Below are 9,258 nucleotides of genomic sequence, written 5' to 3'. Positions count from 1 at the left end.
TCTCATGACCTAATTACCTCTCAAAGACCCCACCTCCTAATGCAATCACATTGGGGGTTTAGGATTTCAGCATATGAATTTTGGGGGAATACAACATTCAATTTATAATAAAGCTTTAAGTTTAATGATAGTTCTTATGCTATATATATTATATGCCGTATGATATACTTCACTTATGCATGACTCCTAAGATACTTTGTACATCTTAAAAGGGAATCTTGATAATTAGAAATATATGGCGCTTGCCGGTGATAACCTTGTACATTACTTATTCTTTTCAATATATATGCTATCTTCTCAAATAAAAAGTAATACTGTGGCCATGGACAAGGTCATATGTTTCTAGAGTCTAGCCTTGTTCCTTACACATTGAAGGCAATCAACAGTTGTTTGCTGTCATGAGTTCTACTGTTAATGACAACATCTCTTCTTAATTTTAGTTTTTCTTTTCTAATTTTAAACTGTCAGCCTAATTATAATATCTTCTATACTAATTTTTCTTTGTTCCACTGGATCTGAGGTTCATAAATTTGTTGAACCATGAATAAAAGCAAAATGCTAGCACATGTAGGTAAGAGCCATATGCATTGCTTTAATGAATAGTCATAGTGACATATGGAGGAGGACTGCCCGATTAATTATTGGATTTGATGGAGTTGCTGCCTGCCTGAATGAGTCAGTTCAGGGGCCAATTTATAGTGGCAAAATTCTGTGATGGGCTGGTCTGACTGATAAACAAAGTAAATAAATGAACCAAGTTGACTCAGTAGTCCACATAATTTGCTAGATTAGCATGAAAATATTATATTACTTCTTAACAAGATTTGCCTACATTTTGGAAGTTTGTAGAATCTCATGGTGAGATCCCATTAACATGTGTTTTCAATAATTTATAAATTTCTTCGATACCTATAAACAAAATGTTTTACTTCATTAGAACCAATGGTGTGGATTGGCAGTCGTGTTAATTAATAGTCAAATAAACAGGTGTTTTTCAGACTAACTTTTATTTTTTTTTTTAATTTTTAAAGTAGTAAAAACTATGAGTACTAGGGAAAACAAATTAAAATTCCTCAGGATATATATTGAAAAGTGTTTTCATCCTGCCACTCCTAACTCCTTGTACTTCTTTGCCAACAATAAACAGTGTTACACATTAAGAAAAAATTCTTCCAGGGGTACCTGGGTGATGCAGTCAGTTAAACGTCAGACTCTTGATTTTGGCTCAGGTCATGATCTCACGGTTCATGAGTTCAAGCCCCAAGTTGGGCTCTGTGTTGAGCATGGAGCCTGCTTGGAATACTCTCTCTCCCTCTCCCCTGCTTGCTCTATCTTTCTCAAAATAAATAAAATTTTTAAAAAACTAAAAAAAATAAGATAAAATAAAAAAGAATCTTTCCAGATATTTTTTGTGTATTTACAAAAGCAAGATTATATTTACCTTTCTCTTACAATATGCTTTGTTCCCTTAACAACATATCATAGACTTCTTCCCATATCAGAACATATAGATCTATCTCATTAAAAAATAAGTGTCTAATATACATCTCTATGAATGTATCAAAAATTTAACAACTTACATGTTAATGGACAGTGTTTTGCCGTTATAATCAATGCTTTAGTGATCATCCTTTAAATAATATCTCTGTGTACTGGTGAGATTTATCTGTAGGATAAATTTCTTGAAGTACAATTGGGCAAAAAGAAAGTGCATTTGGGAGGCCTGGGTGGCTCAGTCAGTTGAGTGTCTGACTCTTGATTTCGGCTCAGGTCATGATCCCAGGATTGTGGGATCGAGTCTCATGTCTGGCTATGCACTGACAGAGGAGCCTGCTTGGAATTTTCTCTCCCTCTCTCTCTGCCCCTCCCCTGCTCTCTCTCTCAAAATAAGTAATAAACTTTTAAAAAGTGCATTTTAATTTTAAATAGATATTGCCAACTTACTCAAAATGATACATAAAAATATCTGTTTCCTTATTTGGTCTTCTGCTGATAGTTTGTTTACAAATTGTATTTTATCTTTTTTTTAAAATTCCTTTCTTTTTTAAAAAAATTTTTTAAAGTTTTATTTATTTCTAGGAGAGAGAGAGAGACAGCGTGAGCAGGGGAGGGTCCGAGAGAGCGGAAGTGACAGACTCTGAAACAGGCTCCAGGCTCTGAGCTGGCAGTCAGCACAGAGCCCGACGCGGGGCTCGAACCCACAAACTGCGAGATCATGACCTAAGCGAAAGTCGGACGCTTAACCGACTAAGCCACCCAGGCGCCCCGTATTTTATCTTTAATAGGTATTTAGTTTTTCTGCTCCTCATTATTCCTGAAAGCTACTCAAATGTCTTTGGAGAACTATCTCTTTTCTATGTAGTTGATGGGATGCCACTAGGAATAGGCCAGGTGACTCAGTTCTGGCAATCAAGAGCATCAGTTCTTCCTGATAACTAATGACTTGTTGTTTTTAATACCTTTATTTTTTCCAGTTTTATTGAGGTATAACCGACAAATAAAATTGTATATATCTAAAAGGTGCAGAGTGATGACTTGATTGACATGTATTTTGTAATGATTATAGCAATCAAGTTTGTTAACACATCCATCACCTCACATAGTTACTCTTCCTAATAACATTGTTGTCTAGAGGAGGAAGAGCATGACCTAAGTTATTCCAATGCCCAAAACTCATATGGGAGCACTAGAAGGAGGCACTCTCTTTTTTGCTGGACTGAAACCTGGGAGAATGTAGGCATGAGTTGATGGCTGGTGCATTGCCTTCTTGTTACATACCAGTATGGTGGAGATTAAAGCTGAGAAATCAAGGCAGATGGTGCCCTCTAGATCAAGTTTAGATGAAAGTCAGAAAAATCTACCTCTACACATTCACAAGTGCATGGGAACATTTCCCCTAAATTTTAAATTTTGTTTTTTTTAATGACCATTGTCAGGAAATATGTTCTCTTTGGGACCTGTTTGTCTTTCCCAGCCTGTTTTTGTTGTTGTTTTTTGTTTTAATCCATAGCATCTGAACTGCCTACACCCTGGAAGTGAGTTTGTGTGACATTAGACTTACCACTCTTCCTCTCTGGGCCTGCTACCCTCATTTAAAAAATTCAGTGGGAGTGGAGGGTAGACATTATCTAAGGTAACTTTCAGCTCTGCCATTCTGGTCCTGGATTCCAATCCCGTAGGTGCCCCAGTTTAGATCCCCTAGTGTGCCAAGCCTATTTAATTGGGTTTTGACCTTTTCTACCTTGCCCTTCCATCTAGATCCATTGAATTTTTTGTTTTGTGATGTATTTTAACATTCTTACTTTTATTAAATTTAAAATTGCAAAAGCAACACTGGTCCTTGGGTTAAGTAATATTGAGACATAAGAAAGACTAAAGTTTTTTTTTCATATAGCACACTCCCTATGCCCACTCACAATGCCTTCCTTATGAATAACCAGGTATAAACACTCCATATATTTATTGTCTATGAGTATTTTTCTTCCTCTGTCTTTTCCCATTTTTCCCTTTGGGTTCTTCTATTTCTAATTGGTTGAGTCCTTTGACTTCTCATCTTGCCTTATCACGTGGTATTTGTGGCCTCCAAGTTGCTGCCTCCCTACTTGGTTTTAATCTAGTGCTTTGTTTGACCCTCATTACTCTAGTCTAGTCATTTTTCTCCAGGCATCTTACCTTTAACTTAAGTGCCAGCTTCTAGCTTTACCTGTTCCAGTCCTGCTTCTGCTGCTGTTCCTTGGCTTTATAGAGCATCCCAGTACAGAGAGTAAAAATGAAGTCTCTATACCAGCCAGGTTCCTGGCTTCAAGTCATAATTCTAGCACTTATTGGTCATATGACCTTGGTCAAAGTACTTCACTTCTCCATACCTCAACTTCTTCCTCTATATAAAGGGCATTAAAGGATATTAGGATTAAATATCCTTATTAAAGGATATTAAAAATTATCTCATGGTTCTTGTTAGTGTTAAGGGGATTTTAGATGTAATACTTTCTCAGTCTTTTTTTTTAAAGTTTATTTATGTATTTTGAGACAGAGAGCACAAGTTGGGGAGGGGCAGAGAGAGGAGACAGTGAATCCCAAGCAGGCTCTGTGTTGTCAGTGCAGAGCCTGACATGGGGCTCCATCTCACGAACCGTGAGATCATGACCTGAACCGAAATCAAGAGTCTGATGCTTAACCAACTGAGCCACTTAGGTACCCCAGTACTTTCTTAACATCCGAATACTTTATCACAACACCCAAATCTAATTCAGGTTCTGTTACATTTTATGTTCTTAAAACTCAATTCTTTTTTGCAAAGTACTTCACATTAGCAAGTCAAGTAATTCACATTGGCAGCTACAAAAACAACAGTGAAATCCAAAGAGATTGAAATGACTTGCTTAAAATAACACGGAGAGTAAATGACAGAGTCAGGATTCAAAATCAGAGTTATTGGCTCCAAATCTCTGTGCTTCTCTGTTCTCAGCCGTGATAACCCATATCTTATTTATTTATTGGAGGACTTTGATACTCTCCTGATGCTATGGAGCCTTCCATCCTCCACCTTCGAATCTGGTTGGCTTGTTCTTTTTCAGGCAGGCATGTCTTTTTTTTTTTTTTTTTTTTTACAAATAGTTTATTGTCAAGTTGGTTTCCATATAACACCCAGTGCTCATCCCCACAAGTGCCCTCCTCCATGCCCATCCCCCTCCCCTCCCATACCCATCAGTTCTCAGTTTATTCTCATCATTAAAGAGTCTCTCATGGTTTGTCAGGCAGGCATGTCTTAATGGGTTTCCTCTTCTAAACCCACCCCTTTATGCTAGATAATAAAGTAAAAAGGTATCCTCACTCTCCCCAGAAAGGATTAGGCCTAGTTTTAAATCTGGACATTACTGTACTTTCAGAGCCTTTGTTTTTCCAAGGCAAATGGTTAGTGGAAAGACTATTGATTTTAGAGCTAACTGGATCTAGTTCTGATCCATTAATTCTTTCCTTGAGTAATTGTATGGCCTTGGCCAACTAAAGTAATTTCCTTGGGCCTCAGTTTCTTTTATTTGTCAAGTAAGGATAATAATGTTACTAATATCTGCCTTACAGGATAACTGTGATGCTGGAGATAAAGTATGATAAGTGCTTGGCTATAGTTATTCATTCAAGAAGTCATTGTTATTATCAGTAGTAGTTACTTCAACTTGTGGGAGACTAAGCTGTTATAGGCCCTAAAGAGATTTGATATTATTTGGGGGGCTACTCTCTGAGTGTACAACCATTCAGTTGTATTTGGGAAGTGAGGGGGGAAGAGAATAGCCTGGTGAGAAGAGCACACATTTTGGATTTAGATAGAGCTATTTTGGATCTGATTGTGGCAATTACCAGTTGTGCAAACAGGCAGGTTGTTTAATCACTTTGAGCTGCAGCCTCTTATTTGAAAACCAGGGGAAATAATGCCAATTTCACAGAGGCTATTGAAGCAATGGAAATAGCATATGTAAAGCATGGCAATGATTTAAACAAAATATTTGTCCTTAAAAAATAAAAAAATAAACAAAATTATTTGTCCTCCATAGGCATTGTTATAGAATGTTCCAACATTTGTTATATATGTCATTGTATTCCTTTTTGTGCTTTTAGCACTTAGTTCTGCTATCATGTGGTAGGAACTAAAAAAATATTTGTTCAACTGAATGGGCCCTTGAGATGAATAGTAAAAACATTTTACACCCAAAGGTATTTATTTTCTATCCACCTTATTTCCACATTCTGTTTTAGAGCCTGTAGAAGAATAGCTTAACTCACTCAGTGTTGTTTTTACCCATTCAGTGGCCTGAGCAATGGGAGCTGCAGACCGGTCTTCACTGGCAGGCTAGGGGCTCTGGTCTTCAGTACAGAACTGCTGGATAGGCACAGAGGCCACTTGCTTGCCTTCAGGCCAGTCTGCAACCTGGGCTCAGTAGTGATAAACTCAAGCAGTTTACCTGACCTGGAGCAACCCCAAATTCCTCCTCAGTCATGTCATGGCCTCTTCAGCATTGACCTGCTCTTTTTAATCTCTTTAGGATCTCTGTAGAAATAGATCAGGCATGATCTCCCATGGATGTCCATGAGGGATGGTGGCACACGTGCACAGAACTTCCTGCACCATCAGGTACCACACCAGACCCACTGAGCTCCCGTGTTGTTGCACGGGATGGCAGTGTGCACATAGGATGGAGATGAGTCTGTGTTACATAGAGCAGTGGTTGGCAGGTTAACATAAGATGCTCCCGCGGGAGGCTGGTGGTCAGCGCTGGGCTCAGTAACCACCAGATGATGTGGTTCCTGGAAGTCTGCCTGGATCTGGTTATTGAAGATTCTGGGAGTGAAGCATCCAGAACTAGGAGTGGCTACAGTGGCAGGAGCAAACTTCAGAGCAGCCCACTGGCCAGTGTTCCTGGAGGACATGACACTGACACCAACTGGGTTTTCAATGGTAACAATGTCACAAGCCATCAGTGGAAGCTTCTTCCAGGTCCCTTTCAGATTTATGATGTAGATGCCATCACTTTAACTTTTGTAGACATATTTCCATTTGGAAGTCAGAGTTGGTGCCACCTAACTAGGTTCCTGTTGCAAGGAATTTAGGGATATCCTCCTCTTTAATTTGTAGGACATGAAGGGCTCTGGACATTGTAAAAGTTTCCCTTTAAGTTATTATGGGACCCTATGACCACATCATGTGGACCCCTGTCTGGGTGGTGCAGAGTAGCATACCTAAAGTTTGATCGTTGGTATGCTTGCCCTTCTATGGCTGGAAATCCTAAAAAAATAAAATATTAAGGGAGTTATTATGCTGAGTAGAACACCCATGCTTAGGAACTAGTGTGCATAAGACCTCAAATTTCTTTCTGGCTCTCAATATGAGAGTCATGATTGTTTCCCTTGCGTCATCCTCTGCATGTGGCTTTTCATCTTACATTCTGGTTTTGCTCCAGGAGACGACACTGTCTTATGCCAGGGACCTGATGAAAGGTCACTTTCAGAATGGCCAGGCTGGGAGGAGCTCACTTAACAGTGTAGGTCCCTAACTGCATTCTTTAGTGCTCCACTTCAGTGAGGTAAAAGCAAGAATAAAAAATTCCAAAGGAGCTTAAAATTTAGATTTTGTCCTGAGAGTGTAACTAGAAATTTCTTTGCTCTGAGTTGTGTAACCAGGAATGGGTGAGTTTGTGTCATTTCCCCACCAAATAAAAATGAATTAGTGATGAATCATTGTCAAATAGAGTGATCTGGACTTATTCTTTCCAGCCTATTGTGACCCATCCCAACCTTTTACAGCCAGTTTCTTTAAAGACAGCCCAAGAAACCTCAATGTCATCTGGAGGTTTTTGTAAATGGATGCCAGTCCAGCCTTTATTAAACTGGGTTTATACATCATATAATTGCCCATCTTGACATACCTCTTTCAGACTCTGCTTGGACAAAGTGAGTTGAGGGGTCCTCTTTTGCTACAAACACTGATCTTTGGTATTTTTTTGTTGACAGAACTTCAACTTTATCTTTTTCCATGTTGTCCTTGAATTTCTTGAAATTTCTTCCTTTTTCAGTCTTTTTTTTTTTTTTGAAGTCTACATACATTATGTCTACTTAGGTTGTTATTCACCTAAATCCAATTCAAAGTACCATAGCAAACATTTACTGAGCACCTGTTCTATATAAAGCATGATGGAGTTTTTAAAAATTTTATTTATTAAAAAAATTTTTTTTTAAATGTTTTATTTATTTCTAGAAGAGAGAGAGAGACAGCGTGAGCAGGGGAGGGTCAGAGAGAGAGGGAATCACAGTCTGAAACAGGCTCCAGGCTCTGAGCTGGCAGTCAGCACAGAGCCCGACGCGGGGCTCGAACCCATGAACCGCGAGTACATGACCTAAGTGAAAGTCGGACGCTTAACCGACTAAGCCACCCAGGCGCCCCTAAAAAAATTTTTTTAATGTTTATTTATTTTTGAGAGAGAGAGAGACAGAGCATGAGCAGGTGAGGAACAGAGAGAAAGACACAGAATCCAAAGCAGGCTCCAGGCTCTAAGCTGTCAGCACAGAGCCTGATGCGGGGCTCGAAACTATAAACTGTGAGATCATGACTTGAGCCAAAGTTGTATGCTTAGCCAATTGAGCCACCCAGGTGCCCCTGGAGCTTTTTTTTTTTTTTTAGCCTGGAGCTGTTTTTTAATGTTTTTTATTTATTTCTAGGAGAGAGAGAGAGAGAGAGAGATATTGTGTGTTTTGGTGTGTTTTAGAGAGAGTGTGTTTCATATTCTGAAACAGGCTCCAGGCTCTGAGCTGGCTTTCAGCACTGAGCCCTACGCAGGGCTCGAACCCACGAACCGCGAGATCATGACCCAAGCGAAAGTCGGACGCTTAACCGACTAAGCCACCCAGGTGCCCCAAGCCTGGAGCTGTTTTTTAAAGCTTCAACACAGAGTCTTTAGAGCTGTGGAATCCAGTAGGGTAGCTGTATTGACATGTGGCTGTTTAAACTTAAATTAATTAAAATTAAATGAAATAAAAACTTTTATTTCACTAATTGTATTTGAAGTGCTTCATAGCCAAATGTGGCTAGTGGCTATTGTACTAGGTAGCACAGAGAATGTTTCCATCATTATGGAAAGTTCTCTTGGACACTGCTGTTATTATAGAGTTTCAATTATATAGGACCACAACTCACTATTTGTCTTTCATTTATAAAATAGCCAAAACTCATATCTTTCAATGAGAATTTTTCTTAGCAATTCAAATGAGATTTATTTTATTTTATGTTTTATTTATTTCTGAGAGAGAGAGAGAAGGGGAGGGTCAGAGAGAGAGGGAGACACAGAATCTGAAACAGGCTCCAGGCTCTGAGCTGGCTGTCAGCATAGAGCCCAACATGGGGCTCGAACCCACGAACCGTGAGATCATGACCTGAGATGAAGTCGGACGCTCAACCAATAGAGCCACCACCCATGCGCCCCAAATAAGATTTATTGAATTTTACTGTTAGGTATTCTGGAAAATACAAGGAGAAATAAAATATGTCTTGTCCTCAAGGAACTTAAAAAAAACATATGTATATTTTAAATTTAATGTGTGTTTTTAAAAAAATATTTATTTATTTTTGGGAGATAGACAGACTGCAAGCAGGGGAAGGGCAGAGAGAGAGGGAGACACAGAATCTGAAACAGGCTCCAGGCTCCAAGCTGTCAGCACAGAGCCTGATGTGGCGCTTGAACCCACAAAATGCAGGATAATGACCTGGGC

At 39.1% G+C, this 9,258-nt stretch overlaps 1 pseudogene; it reads right to left on the bottom strand.

Annotated features, from left to right (window-relative positions):
- Positions 1–5,997: 5,997 nt before the first annotated feature.
- LOC120232631 lies at positions 5,998–7,530 on the bottom strand (annotated as a pseudogene).
- Between the last annotated feature and the right edge of the window lie 1,728 nt (positions 7,531–9,258).

The sequence above is a fragment of the Hyaena hyaena genome, unplaced genomic scaffold (assembly GCF_003009895.1).
Source record: "Hyaena hyaena isolate Hyena2069 unplaced genomic scaffold, ASM300989v1 scaffold_75, whole genome shotgun sequence".
NCBI lineage: Eukaryota > Metazoa > Chordata > Mammalia > Carnivora > Hyaenidae > Hyaena > Hyaena hyaena.
The sequence above is the reverse complement of the archived record's forward strand: the minus strand, read 5'-3'. Positions and strand labels throughout refer to the sequence as shown.